A 15,520-nucleotide genomic window follows, 5' to 3' on the forward strand; every position below is an offset into this window, starting at 1 on the left:
TATGGGGTGAACAATGTGTTTGAGTCTCCAAAATCTGGCATTTTCGACCACGTTTGAGGCAAACGTCGCCTCAAACGCTGCACACCAAAGCCAGCGACCTTGTCCTCTTCAAAGGAGCATAACTTGAGTTGTAAATGTCCAATTGGGGTGATTCTAAATGGGTTAGAAAGCTGACATTCAGAGATTTCCAACCATATATAATAGTCTATAGTTGGCATAAAATTGGCAACGTTGACAAGAGGACAAAGTAGCGCCACAAGACATGCAAGGGAGGATCCACGTTTGAGCTAAAGTTTGACCTCAAACTTTAAGCCAAACGTGGATGACAGCAAAAGAGCAAGCTTCTACAAAAAGCTTGAGTCAAAGTTTGCCTCAAACTTTGACTCAAACTTTTTTTGGTTCATGGTCCGGTTCAAAGCTTAAATATTTCCCAAGGTCAAGAGCAATCAACAGAGGCTATTTTCAACCCAATTCCATCAAGGCCAAAAGCCCAATTGACATTACTCAAAGGCACAAGAAATAATTTGATTAGGAATCTCATTTTCTTTGTAATTTGCTTTTCGATTTCATTTTCATTTGTCAAGTTTGTAAAAGCCTATAAAAGGGCATCTTTTTCATTTTAGAAGGAAGGCTCGAATAGGGAGAATAGAGGCTGGCTCCACGAGGGAGCATTAGGAATAGAGAACACTCTCTTTAGTTTTTCTCTTTGTTTTGAATCTTGGGTTGAGAATTGAAGGAATTCTGTTTCATTCTCACTTTGAGATTTCTCTTGTTCTTCTTCTACAAAAATTTCAGTGAATTAAGGATTTGAATTCAACACTCTGTTTACTGCTTTCATCTTCATTTCTTTTGCAAATTGTTCTTTATTGGATCAAGGAAGGACTTGAGATATATAATTTTTTTCTAGTCTCATTGAGCCCATGAGATCTTCAATTTCTCATTGAGATTTTGAAATTGAGCCAAGATGCTCTCTGTTTTGATTTTAAAGTGATTTTCCAAATCTATTGAACTTGCTGCATCTTTTACTTCTCTGTTTGATTGTTATTTACACTTCTGTGTTTGATTTCATGAATCCCAGTACCCAATTTCCTTTATTCTTCTTGCAATTTAACTTTCCAGTTACTTGATCTACTGCTTTCTTTTAATTTCTAGCATCCACTCCCCTTTAATTTCATGCAATTTAAGTTTCAGCTATTTTACTTTCTTACTCTTTAAGTTACTTGCAATTTTACTTTCTGCACTTTATAATTCCTGCAAATTTACATTCTGTTGGCTTCAATTGTCACCCAAATCACTCAATGTTAGCTTGACTAAACTAATCACCCACTAAAGTTGCTTGATCCATCAATCCTCGTGGGATCGACCTCACTCACATGAGTTTTACTACTTGATGTGACCCGGTGCACTTGCCGGTTAGTTTTGTGTGTTTGGGATTCGTTTTTTGTTTTCCGAAAATACACATCACCGCTCCTAAGGGTGATAGCATTGATGCTTCCCTTAGGATTTGGTTGAGGTTGTGAGGGCAAGCCACTAGAAGTTGAGGCTTGTTGGGGATTTTGTGTAGTCGGAGGAGAAAGAGTCAAATGGGAGAGAGCCTCGGCAATAGTAGCCATGTATGTTTCTTGTTTCTTGTGAAACTCCCGTTGCTCTTGCATAAAGGTTTGGAGTGTGTCATTCATGTAGGGTTGATTAGGAGGAGGGCCTTGATTGCCTTGAGAGGGGTTAGGTCTACTATGTGGATGTTGATACCTCTCTTGAGGTTGAGATTGTGGTGGTTGTTGGTAGGATTGTTGGTATTTTGGTTGACCTTGAGGAGCTTGATGATAGTAGGCTTGTTGGCTTGGGTAAGGCTGAGCTTGCGGGGCTTGATTCCATCTTTGATTAGAATTATCCCTCCATCCTTGGTTTTGATTTCCTCCATGTTGATTGTAGTTAGGTCTTTGTGGGTATGGACTGGCTACCGCTAATGTAGTGTACTCTTGGAGTTGAGGGCACTCATCAGTGTAATGGTTGTTACAAGCACAAATACCGCATGATTTTGGTGGTCCTTCAATTCTTAGAGGTTGAGGTAGAGGAGATAGCAAGGCTTAGGGAATTTGTTGCCCTTGGGTGATTTGTCTAAACAAAATTGTCATCTCACCGAGGGTCTTTGTCAAAATGGCATCTACGGAAGGAGAAACTTCACTTAAAGCCTTAGGTTGTGAATTTCTTGCCCTTGAGTGTTGAGTGGAGTCCGCCAAGTCCGCTATAATCTCCCAAGCTTCCTCGGCGGTCTTGTTTTTGGTGAGGGATCCTCCACTAGAGGCATCTAGGAGAAGCTTATCTTGGGGGTTCATCCCTTGACGAAAATAGCTAATAAGCACCAACTCGTCAATACGGTGGTGGGGGCAAGCTTCCAACAACTTCTTGAATCTCTCGCAATACTCAGAAAGAGTCTCCCCATCTCTTTGCATAATGCAAGAGATTTCCTTTCGCAGCTTATCTGTTTTCTGTGGTGGATAGAACTTTTCCAGAAATTTCTTACGCAGCAAGTCCCAATTGGAAATCACATCTCCTGGTTGAGTATAAAACCATTCTTTCGCTTTTTCCTCCAAAGAGAAAGGGAAAGCGAACACCAAAACTGCTACTTTATCTGCACCATGTCTTCTCGCAGTGGAGCATACAACTTAAAAAGAATAGGTGGATGTCTCATATCATATCACATCATATCAGAAGATAGAATGGTCCTCCGATGGATGTCTCATGGCTTCATCAATATTAAAGCTCACTTCTCTTCCATCAATATCAAAAGAATATGTGCCCAAAAAAGTATCTAATTTGAACCGGGAGGTCTTCAAAATGGCCTTCCAAGCAAGATAGATGATGTTCTCCCAGAATCACTAGGGGGCATCTCAAGAATATGAAAATCAATCGGAAAGACCAACCCCTTTATACTCACTAGAACATCCTCTGCAATGCCAACTACAGAAATTATGCTTTTATCCGCCAAAACAAACCGGACAGCCGACCGTTTCAATGGTGAAAGCTTCAAGACCTCATAAACAGACAAAGGCATAATGCTCACACAAGCACCTAGATCACACATGCAATCACCAAATTGTACCCCGTCAATAGTGCAAGTGACTAGGCAAGGACCGGGGTCACCACACTTCTTCGGTATATCACCCATTAAAGCAGAAATTGAGCTTCCCAATGGAATAGTTTCTAAATCATGGATATTCTCTTTGTTCATGCATAAATCCTTTAGAAACTTGGCATATTTAGGGACTTGGTGGATAGCATCAAAGAGAGGAATGGTTACCTCAACTTTCTTGAATATCTCCACCATCTTGGGATCTAGCTCCACTTGCTTCTTGGGCTTCCTTGCCAATGTGGAAAATGGAATTGGAGTAGCTTCTTTCAAGACATTTCCATCCTTAGGAATTCCGTCCCTTGGTTGAGCAATTACTTCTTCAACTATCTCTTGTACCTCATGCTCTTCTTCGACTTCTTCTACCTCAACAACATCCTCGTCTTGAGTGACTTCTATTGAGCTTGGCTCTTCGAGACTCCTCTCTTGCAATTTAGTGCTGGACCTCAAGGTGATGGCATTGATGCCATCCTTGGGGTTGGGTAAAAGTTCAGAAGGTAGTGCACTAGAGCTTGAGGGTTGAACATTAGGGGTAGAGGTTGGTTCCATACGGGAAAGAAGGACTTGGATGGTAGAGGTAAGACCATTGATGCTAGAGTTAAGCGAATCTTGAAACTCTTTTTGTCCTTGAAGAATAGAACGGAGTGTCTCGTCTTGGTTGGAGGAAGAAGAAGGGTAAGTAATTTGGGGGATTGTGGTTGGTTGAGTTGAGGTGCTTGCCTTTGATGAGGTGCTTGGTAGGTTTGATAGGTTTTTCCTTGGTTTTGGTGTTGGTATGGAGGGTTTTGTTGGTACCGGTTTTGTTGGTAGTTGTTATTCCACCTTTGGTTCCCACTATTGTCCCTTCCTCCTTGATTATAGTTATCCCTCCATCCTTGGTTGGAATTGTCTTACCAACCTTGATTCTAGTTACCCCCTTGATTATAGTTGCCTCCTTGTTGGTAATACCCTTGGTTTGGACGATTGTAATAGGCATTATTAGCCACCAAGGTATTATCCTCTTGGAGACTTGGACATTCATCGGTGTAATGGGAGTAACAAGAGCAAATTTCGCACACTCGTTGAGGGACCAAGTATTGACATTGTTGTTGTTGAGGAGGTGGAGGTTGTTGTTGATTGAGTTGAAGTTGCTTGAGGATGTTGGTCATCTCTCCCAAGGTCTTGGTAAGGGCAGCAGTCTCACCACTAGAAGAAACTTCATTTATGGCTCTTGGATGATTGTTTTCTTGTCTAGCATGTTGGGTGGACTCAGTCAAATAGGTGATTAGCTGCCATGCTTCCTCCGCCGTTCTATACTTTGTCAAGGAACCATTACTTGAGGCATCCAAAAGGATATTGTCTTGAGGTTTCATTCCTCGGCAAAAGTAGCTAATAAACACTAGAGTGTCAATCACGTGGTGAGGGCATGAGTCAAGAAGCCTCTGAAAATGTTCCTAATACTCGTAAAGAGTTTCCAATTCACCTTGGACAATGCATGAAATCTCTTTCCTTAACCTATCTGTCACCTCTGTAGGAAAGAATTTATCTCAAAACTCCCTTCTAAGCAAATTCCAATCACTAACAATCTCATCGGGCAAAGTGTAGAACCACTCTTTGGCTCTTCCTTCAAGAGAGAATGGAAAAGCAAATAGCCAAATATCAACCTCATCGGAACCCTCCCGCCTTGTTATTGAGAATACACCTTGAAAGTCTCGAAGGCTTTTAATAGGATCTTGAGTGGAAAGTCCATGAAACTTGGGTAGAAGATTAATTAAGGCGGTTTTGAGCTCAAAATTAGCATTCAACTCCGGATGACGCACTTGAAACGGTTGAAGAACAAAGTCCGGAGCACCGACCTCCTTAAGAGTAACTCTTCTTGGAGCGGCCATAGTATCGGTACCTAAATCAATGGAAGAGGTATTAGTAGTATCAATGGAAGAGTAGATAGTTCCTTCCTCAAATGACGCTTCTGATTCAACCTCGGATACGGTTGGTGAAGTGGTAGAAACCCTTTCACCACCTCCAAAGGCTAACCGATGCCGAGCTTGCCTAATATGGAGTAAGGTCCTCTCAATTTCAGGATCAAATGTAGCTAAGCTTGGATCCGGTAGTGAACAGAATCAAGGAAAATGCACTAAACATATTTACACTAACCAACAACATGGCACACATATGCAACTCCCCGGCAACGACGCCATTTTGATACGTGAAATTTTGTCGGTCTAGAATTTATCAATAAATTCTGTCGTTAGTACAGTCTAAACCAACAAGAAATCCCGCATCAAACTTAGAAAATGTGTCACCATAATTCAAAATCAATAACCAGGAGTAGAATCCCGAGTCGTTCTTCCTAGGAGTTGCCCTAAGATGCACATCATTGGTTAGGAGTTCTCTTGGTATTTTTGAGTTGAATACAAGAAAAGTAGATGAGCATGAATTAGGACAATGAACAATTAACAATTGGACTAAGTAAACCAAGAAATTGGACTAACAAGAGCAAATGATAATCAATCAATATAAAATCCTTGGCTAGGGGCGAGAATTGGAATTCCTATCATCATTGCCTCTGTCAATTAAGACAAGAATTGGTTATTGCTCCACTTAGTTAACCTCTAACTATGAAGGAAAGTCAAGTGGAGATAATCAATTTGAGTTCACAAGTCCTAGTCAAATCCTAAGGAAAGACAGCTTTAGTGACATTCAAATCAACTAGCAACTTCCAATTGTCAATCAACAAAAGACTTTGACAATTCAAGTGCCTCCAATTACCCAACCCCCAAGCCAAGAGTAAAAAGCTACTCCATAACTATAGTTGACAATTTCTCAGACACTTGGTAAGCAATAATGAAAGACATTGTGAAATTGAGAAGAAAATTCAAATCAAAGTTATCTACTACAAATAATTAACCACAATCAAGCAATTAACAATAATAAACATGAAATTTCTCAATGCATTAATAGAAATAAAAGTAAACAAGATCGAAATCCAAGATCTACAATACTAGAGTAACAAGAACACTAAAATGAGAGTAGAAGAATGAGATCTACAAATTAGAACAATGTAGAATTGAATTAAATTCAGATCTAACCAAAGGATCCAAGTGAAATTGAAATTGAGCAAGCCAAAACCTAGAGAGAAGTGAGAGTTTCTCTCTCTAGAAACATAAACTAAAAAACTAGCTAAAAAAGTGTCTAATGTCTGAATCCCCCTTCAATCCTTAGTCCCTTTGGGTCTTTTCCCTCCAGAATTCAGCTCAAATTGGGCCTGGAGCTCCTCAGAAAATGCCAACCACGATTTCACTAATGAAGTCACGTGCCGTGCATCACGCATGCGCGTAGGTCATACGTACGCATCGTCTGGGTATTTGCGAACCACGCGTACGCGTCGATGAGATTTCTGACCAGCCACGCAAATGCGTTAACTTTTGTGCGCCTATCCCAGATCCAAGCTCCTACGCGTGCGCGTCGGCCACGCGTGCCCGTCGATGCCAATGCTCTAAAGCTGCATTTTTCATGCTCCTTCCACTTATGCATGCTTCCTTTCCCTCTTCTAGACTATTCTTGCCCCTATAAACTTCTGAAATCACTTAACAAATAGATCACGACATCGAATGGTGATAGAGGGAGATTAAAATATAGCATAGGGCCTAAAAGGTATGTTTTCAACCATTAAGCGAAATTAAGAAGGAAACACAAAACTATGCATTTTATATGGATAAGTGTGATAGAATGTTGATAAAACCCCCTAAATTCCACACAAGATAAACCCTAAAATTGGGATTTATCACGCGTATGCACAAGGCAAAATTTTGGTGGCCACGTATGCAGCACTCTGCTCACGTAAGCGAGACTCCCAGACAGAGGAGAATGCCTGCGTCGTGTGTTACAAGTCGCGTACGCAAGGGTATAAAGTTGAGCTTCTGTGTACACACGCCAGTACCCAAGTACGCAAGATCACTTGGCAGAGTCCAACATCCACGTCGCATGCACTGTTCCACCTATGCATGCACTCCTAGACTTAGAAAATTTTGTAAAGTTGCAGAAATCAAATTTTTATACTGATGACATGTCATCATGTCATGTTTTTCTATGCTTTTTCATAAAAGAAATTGATAATTAATGCTTAAATGTTGCATTCTTTTGTGCTTAAATGGTATATTTCTTTGATCTTTTGATTTGATAAACTTTGTAGGAAATAAGAAGAAAAAGAAGCAAAAAGCACAAAATAAGCTTAAAAAAAGAGTTTTGGGGCACACTTTGAAGTTGGAGCACACTTTGATGCCTTAGGCCACGCTTTTAAAAGCGTGGCCCATGACCATGAATGCAAGAAACAAAGGCCAGCGTTCATTAAAGTAACAGAGCGCTACTTTAAAACTTAAAGAGGAGCGTTACGTTGGAATTTTTCACTTTTTCGGGCTTTTTCTTAGCCTTGTGACAGCATGACCATGCCTCCTTCAAAGGACCATAACTTGAGCTACAAATGTCTAATTGATGTGCTTCTAGTTGCGTTGGAAATTTCACATTCAGAGCTTTCCAATGATATATAACAATCTATATTTAGAATGAAATTTAAGCACAAATGATAGGCATCTTTAAGGCCCAAAAACCAACCAAATATGCTCTCACCAAGGCTCGAAGAGGGGGTCACCAAGAAAAGCAAGGCGCAGCACTCAAAATGGCTTCACCAGGGATCGAAGGTGGAGGAGTGCACATGCAACAAAAGGTGCTACATGAACTTAGTTCACTGAGCGCTATGCTTAACTGAGGAAATTGGCCAAAGTGAAGCCAGCAAGGTTCGAAGAGGGAACCAAGGGAAGCTAAGTGTAGCGCTACGTTAACTAAGTCATCTTTATCGTGACTTTCAAGCTTGGGGAGTAGCCATACACTAAGGAGCGCTCATCAAACCAAGGAGTAGCGCTCAAATATTGAGCGCAGCGCTCACTTAGTGAGCGCTAGTGTGCAACAAGACACCAAGGAGCATGGTACGCACATAAGGCAAGGAGCGCTACGTTGCCTTACATGACCGAGCGCTCCCCTGGAAGGTGCCCACACACCAAACCAACTAGAACCAAGCAACCTTGACCCATGCCTCCGAACCAATTGAACCAAGGCCAACCGGACTCGTCTCTCTTCAAATCCAAAGCAAGCAAAGCCCACATCGTCACTCAAAGGCACAAGAATAAGCTAGATTAGGAATTTCATTTAATTGTAATTTGTTTTCAATTTCAATTTCATTTTTATTTTGTAAATCCTATATAAAGGCATCAATTCTATTTCATTAAGGAGGATGGCTCTATTAGAGAGCAGTAGGAGTAGAATAGAGAGCTATCTCTTTTAATTTTCCTTTTTGAATTTGAGAATTGAGACTGGATCTGAGTTCTTCATTCTGCATTTTCATTTTCTTCTGCAACTTCTGCTATATATTCTTGGAATTTGAATTGAGATTAAAGAACTTCATTGATTCTAAGTTTGAGAATCATCTTTTACCTCTCTTCTCAGTTGTTCTAAGAATTGGATTTGAGTTTAGTTTTCTATTTTCATTTTCTTGCTTCAGCAACTTCTACTTTCTGTTTTGAGTTTTGGATTAAGATTGAAGAAATTTTGTTTCAATTCTTGATCTGAAATTCATCTTTGTTCTTGGTCCACGAAATTGGGATCATCAATGGCGCCAACATCTTGGTACGCACAATTGTAATCTCAACTCTTTGTCACAACTTCGCACAACTAACCAGCAAGTGCACTGGGTTGTCCAAGTAATAAACCTTACGTGAGTAAGGGTCAATCCCATGGAGATTGTCGGCTTGAAGCAAGCTATGTTCATCTTGTAAATCTCAGTCAGGCGGATTCAAATGGTTATGGAGAATTGATAATTAAAATATGAATAAAATATAAAATAGGATAGAGATACTTATGTAATTCATTGGTGAGAATTTCAGATAAGCGTATGAAGATGCTTTGTTCCTTCTGAACCTCTGCTTTCCTATTGTCTTCATCCAATTATTCATACTCCTTTCCATGGCAAGCTGTATGTTGGGTTTCACCGTTGTCAATGGCTACCTCCCGTCCTCTCAGTGAAAATGTTCCAAATGCGCTGTCACCGCACGGCTAATCAGCTGTTGGTTCTCGATCATGTTGGAATAGGATCCATTGATCCTTTTGCGTCTGTCACTACGCCCAACACTCGCGAGTTTGAAGCTCGTCACAGTCATCCCTTCTCAGATCCTACTCGGAATACCACAGACAAGGTTTAAACTTTTCGGATCTCAGAAATGGCCGCCAATGATTCTAGCCTATACCACGAAGGTTCTAATCTTAGATTAGAAACCCAAGAGATACACATTCAAGCTTGTTTGCATGTAGAACGAAAGTGGTTGTCAGGCACGCGTTCATAGGTGAGAATGATGATGACTGTCACAGATCATCACATTCGTCAGGTTGAAGAACGAGTGTATATCTTAGAGAAGAAGTAGGCGTGAATTGAGTAGAAAAATAATAGTACTTTGCATTAATTCATGAGGAACAGCAGAGCTCCACACCATAATCTATGGTGTGTAGAAACTCCACCGTTGAAAATACAAAAGAACAAAAGGTCCAAGCATGGCCGTGAGGCCAGCCCGCTAAACGTGATCAAGTGTGTAAAAGTATATCAAATACAATAGCAAAAGGTCCTATTTGTAGAAAACTAGTAACCTAGGGTTTACAAAAATGAGTAAATGATGCAGAATCCACTTCCGGGCCCACTTGGTGTGTGCTTGGGCTGAGCATTGAAGCTTTCACGTGTAGAGGCTTTTCTTGGAGTTAAACGCCAGCTTTTGTACCAGTTTGGGCATTTAACTCCAGCTTTTATGCCAGTTCTGGCGTTTTGACGCCAGAATTTCTATGCTGAATTGGAATGCCGGTTTGGGCCATCAAATCTCAGGCAAAATATGAACTATTATATATTGCTGGAAAGCCTAGGATGTCTACTTTCCAACGCAATTGAGAGCGCGCCAATTGGGCTTTTGTAGCTCCAGAAAATCTACTTTGAGTGTAGGGAGGTCAGAATCCAACAACATCTGCAGTCCTTTTTCAGCCTCTGAATCAGATTTTTGCTCAAGTCCCTCAATTTCAGCCAGAAAATACCTGAAATCACAGAAAAACACACAAACTCATAGTAAAGTCCAGAAATGTGATTTTTATTTAAAAACTAATAAAAACATAATAAAAACTAACTAAAATATACTAAAAACATACTAAAAACAACGCCAAAAGCGTATAAATTATCCGCTCATTAGTTCTTCTGCATAATTCTGAGAATTAAGGAATTGGATCTAGTTTCAATTGCTGTGTCATTTACATTTCTTCTGCAATTTATTTTCTGTTTGATCAAGGGTGTATTTGAGATCTAGATCTGTGTTCTAATCTCATTGCTCCTCTTAGATCTTTAATTTCTCTTTTAGATTTCATAATTGAGCTGAGTTTTCTTTCTGTTTATGTCTTTAAGTAATTTCTTGTTTCTGTTTAGTTCTTCTGCAAATCTACTTTATCTTCTACTTCTCTACACTTTACAATTCCAGTTTTATTTTGAATCTCAGTCCCCAAATCCTTTATTCTTCAAGCAATTCAAGATTCCCAGCAATTTAGATTCAGCAATTTAAGTTTCTTGCACTTTAAGTTTCAGTCATTTACTTTTCTTGCAATTTAAGTTTCAGCTATTTTACTTTCTTCTTCTTTAAGTTACTTGCAAATTTACCTTCTGCAACTTTAAATTCCCTGTATTTTACATTCTGTTACTCAAATTCACCCAATTCACCAATGTTAGCTTGACTAAACTAATCACCCACTAAAGTTGCTTGATCCATCAATTCCTGTGGGATCGACCTCACTCTTGTGAGTTATTACTACTTGATGTGACCCGGTACGCTTGCCGGTGAGTTTAGGTATAGAAATCTAATTTCCACCCATCAAGTTTTTGGTGCCGTTGCCGAGGATTGATTTAGATCAACAATGATTAAGTGGGTGAGAAGTCTAGATTAAGCATTTTTTTCTTTGTTTTTGTTCTCTGTTGATAAGCAAGGTGTTTGTGTTATTGCCTCACTAAGAAATTCTCATCTTTGATACGAGCAATTTCAATTTTCATTGGTGTTGTGTTTTACAAAATTCAATTAGAGTTCAACTCATCTTGTGATCAAACAAATTTTATGGGATATTACCCACCATCACAAATCTCTAATGGTGGCTGGGAATATCACCAAGAAATTTCAGATCCTGAGCACTCCAATCCATGGAGATATGCTTTAGAACCACAAGATGAGTAAGAGAATCATATGGGATATTTCTCACCACCATAAAATGATTCAAGTCATTATCCTAATGGTGGCTGGGAGTATCACCAAGAAATTGCAAATTCTGAGCACTCCAATCCATAGAGAATTGCTCCAGAGCCACAAATTGATCAAGCTAATCACGAGATATTGTCCAACCTCACCTTCCATTTCTACATTTGAAAATTCTTTATCACTTGACTATGCCTGATAGGCTAGAGAATTTGTTGGTAAAGAATTTCTCAATAAAGTCGCGTTGCAAGTATAGCTCTACCAACAACAATCCTCGAGTATCAAATTTAGAAAGGGATTTGGTTGTCACAAGTTCAACCCCAATTAGAAATAACCGAAGTATTCAAACCTCGTGTCATTTCACAAGGAATGGGCAAACATGTGCTTCAACATTAGTTAGAAATCTGGGGTTATGAGTTATGAGCAAGAAATTAAATGAGAAATCTTAACAAGCAAGTAATCTTAAAATGCAAGAAACTAATTCAATTAACTAAGCAAGATATGAGCAATTCCAAACTAACAAAGTAACATCCAATATAATTCTATTCTAGACTAAACAAGTAACTATAACTAAGACAAGTAATCAAGAATTTTGGATTTTTAAATATGAGTGATAAAAGCAACTCTTGGCTAGGCATGGGAATTGGGGTCACCATCCTTGTCTAATAACCATATCTTGACAATTATGAGGAACCAAACTCATTAAGTCTACTTCTATACTTGAAGTACGTCAAATGGTTAGGTCAACATCAACCCATAAGGTCTAACCTCACTACTAATTAACCTAGTAGTAGGCTAGTGTCAATGGCTATCAAATTGACTACTAAAGGTTCCCAAATCATCAAATCTATTAGACCCAATTACTCAAGTTTACCCAATTTCCTTAGCCTAGGCCAAGAGTAAGAAGAACTACTCCATAATCAACGTAAACAATTCATCAAACACATGGTAAGCATTACTAAAGGACATGTTCAAAATGTAACTAAATTGAAACTAACAAATACCCACTAACAATTATCAACATACAATCACTCAAACAACACAATTAATCATGAAAATCATCAATGTAACATTAACAAATCAAGATTCACAACATTCATGAAATGGGGTATAAAATGACAATTGACAAGAATTCATAAAACTAACACAAGATCTAAGCAAAGTTATAATAGGGAATTCAAATTGAACAATAAAAACTAGTAATCAACAAGATCCAATTCAGAATTTAACAAGGAAAGATCAAATTAAAGCTAGATCTAGAGAGGAACAAGGGTTTCTCTCTCTAGAAGAACAAAGAACCAAAAACTAGCTAAAAATTGTGTCTAGTGTAAAATGAATGATCCCCCCCTTTCCCCCTAGCATCCTTGGGACTTTTCCATGAAGAAGCAGCTTGAATTTGGGCCAAATGAGCCTCAAAAATCCCAAGGCATGATTTCCTTTAATGAGGTCACGTGCAGCTTCCCGCGCGTGCGCGCCATGCGTGCGCGTGCTCTAGTTGCTTTTGTGATCCACCCGTGCGCGCCAGTGCACGTGCACATCGGTGGAGTTTCTCTGACCCGCGCGGATGGGTCCATCCTTTTGTGCCGCTTCCAGTTATCTTCATCCACGCGTGCGCATGAAGTGCGCGTGCGTGTCGGTGCTGAAGTTCCCAAAATCCAAATCTTTATGTTCCTTCCTCTTGTGCATGCTTTCTTTCTCTCTTCTAAACCATTCTTACCCTATTAATCCTGAAATCACTCAACAAATATATCACGGCATCGAATGGCAATAAAAGAGAATCAAAATATAGCAATTTTAAGGCAAAATAAGCATATTTTTCATCATGGAGCAATATTAGGAAAGGAACACAAAACCATGCATTTCTTGTGAATAAGTGCGGAAAATATTGACAAAACCCCTTAAATTGTACACAATATAAACCACAAAATTGAGATTTATCAAATCTTCCCATACTTAAACCAAGCATGTCCTCATGCTTAAAATAAAAATACCAAAGATCATGGTAAGAAAAGAGTTTATGAAATGCAAACTACCTAAGTGAATGCATGCAACTAATGTAAAATCATCTATCTACTTGGTCAAGGGTAAATCTATCCTCCAAGAACACATAAGAGCATATAGGGTGAAAATGATATGTAGTTCATGAATCCTACCAATTTGAACATCACTATGAAGTGTATACAACTTGCTAAATGAACACTTGTGAAAGCCGGGAACAAGGAGTTGAGCATCGAACCCTCACCGGAAGTGTATCTGCTCTATTCGCTCGAGTGTATAGGGTTCGTCACTCAATCCTCCCCTAATCATGCTTTCCAAGATTTGTCTTTCATCTAACAATCAACAATTACTTAATGCATGCTTACAAGTATCATGAGGTCTTATTCATGGGTTGTAACGTGGCTAGGGTGAAAATAAGGATGTATATGGTCAAGTGAGCTTAAAATTTGAGTCCTTGATTAACCTAGAATCTCACTAGACACATAGAACAACCTATACAACTATAATACATTACCTAGGTACCCTTGAGTTTCACTTTTTGCATACTCATGCATTCTTTTCAGTTCACATCCCATATGCATTGTTTTTATTACTTTGTCTTGGGACATCTTTCTCTTTTTTTTTATATTTTTTTCTTTTTCATACATTCTCATATATACACATATAAATTTCTTCTCTCTCTCTCTCTCTCTCTCTTTTTTTCTTTTTGCTCCCCTCTCTTTTTTTCTTGGGGTTTCATGATAAAAAAGTTTCAATGCATATGGTTCAATCATTCAATACATGAGTATGTTCCCAAATTATAGAATTTTTAATTAAACTACAATACACCTCTTTACATCTACCCAAATTCCCAAGCATACCCTCCCATTTGAATGATACACATCCTAACTTACCTAAGCTAATCAAGGATCCAAATTTAGGGACATTCATGGTTTTTCACTTAGGGTTGTTGATGTGCTCTTTTAAGAACAAAAAGGGTTTATCATAGGCTCAAAATTGGTTAGCAATGGTTGATAAAAGGGTTAAGGCCATTTGGAAAATTGACTATTGAAATGATGGCCTCAATCATGTAAATGCATTCATACACAAGTAATGGACATATAGAATCAGACAAAGTAAGGATTACAATTATAGAGAGAGAATAATGCACACAGGAATGGGAAATAATGGTTAGAAGATGTAACCATACAATATGCTCAAAACTTACATGCTTGTGTTCTTAGCTCAATCACTATGTTCCAAAATACATTCTTAAAGCAAGTTTACTGCAAAAAAATTTTCAAAATTTGGTAGGGTACCCCAAAATCACAGTTTCTTGGGGAAGAAGTCATTATTTTGACCAAGCAACTCTATAGAAACTAACTATCATGCAAGGAGCATTTATAAGGAAGACTAACTACACATGCAATGCACTAACTACTAAGCAAAAGATAAATCCGTGGGTATTGAAAGGAAGAGATTGTTACACATGGAGATCGGTCAAACGACCTCCCCACACTTAGAATTTAGCACGGTCCTCCGTGCTACGAACAACGTGCAAAGGGCGGTCGGGACCGAAATCCTCACTATCCTCTCCTTCAGAGCTCCCATCACTTGGGTTTGAGGTGGATGTGAATATTTCGGGTTCCTCCATGCTAGGGGTAACACAACGCAGAAGCTTCTTGATGTAAGTGTATCGGCGTTGGTTGCGCCGCTCATATCTATCAAGCTTCCGGTGTAGATCTTCTATCCTTTGATGTGTGGATCTTTGCCGTGGTGGTGATGACGAGGTGGAAGGAATAGTAGATGGGAGGGCTATGTCAAGGCTTGGGTTGTTCATGGGAAGATGTAAGTATTTTCCGCTTGGGACCACATCGCCCTTAGCCGGAACTATAATCTTCCTGTCCTTGGCTTCCCATGGAACACCCGCAGTAGCAACTAAGTCAGATACTAATGCTGGAAATGGTAAATTATCTCAGGCATGGACTTGGCTCATCGCTTTCTTGACAAGAAACGGAATGTTCACCGGTCTCTCCGTGAGAACACACCAAACAAGCAAGGCGAGGTCTGCCGTGAAGAACGACTTGTGTGTGCTAGGTAGCACATAGTGATATAGGAT

At 39.3% G+C, this 15,520-nt stretch overlaps 1 non-coding gene across 1 annotated transcript; it reads left to right on the forward strand.

The window, feature by feature from the left end:
• The first annotated feature begins 2,373 nt into the window (after positions 1-2,373).
• LOC112753850 (small nucleolar RNA R71) lies at positions 2,374-2,480 on the forward strand. Its single transcript, XR_003178214.1, has one exon. It is a non-coding gene; the product is annotated as a small nucleolar RNA R71 (small nucleolar RNA).
• The last annotated feature ends 13,040 nt before the right edge of the window (positions 2,481-15,520 follow it).

Source organism: Arachis hypogaea, chromosome 15 (genome assembly GCF_003086295.3).
Source record: "Arachis hypogaea cultivar Tifrunner chromosome 15, arahy.Tifrunner.gnm2.J5K5, whole genome shotgun sequence".
NCBI classification, from domain to species: domain Eukaryota; kingdom Viridiplantae; phylum Streptophyta; class Magnoliopsida; order Fabales; family Fabaceae; genus Arachis; species Arachis hypogaea.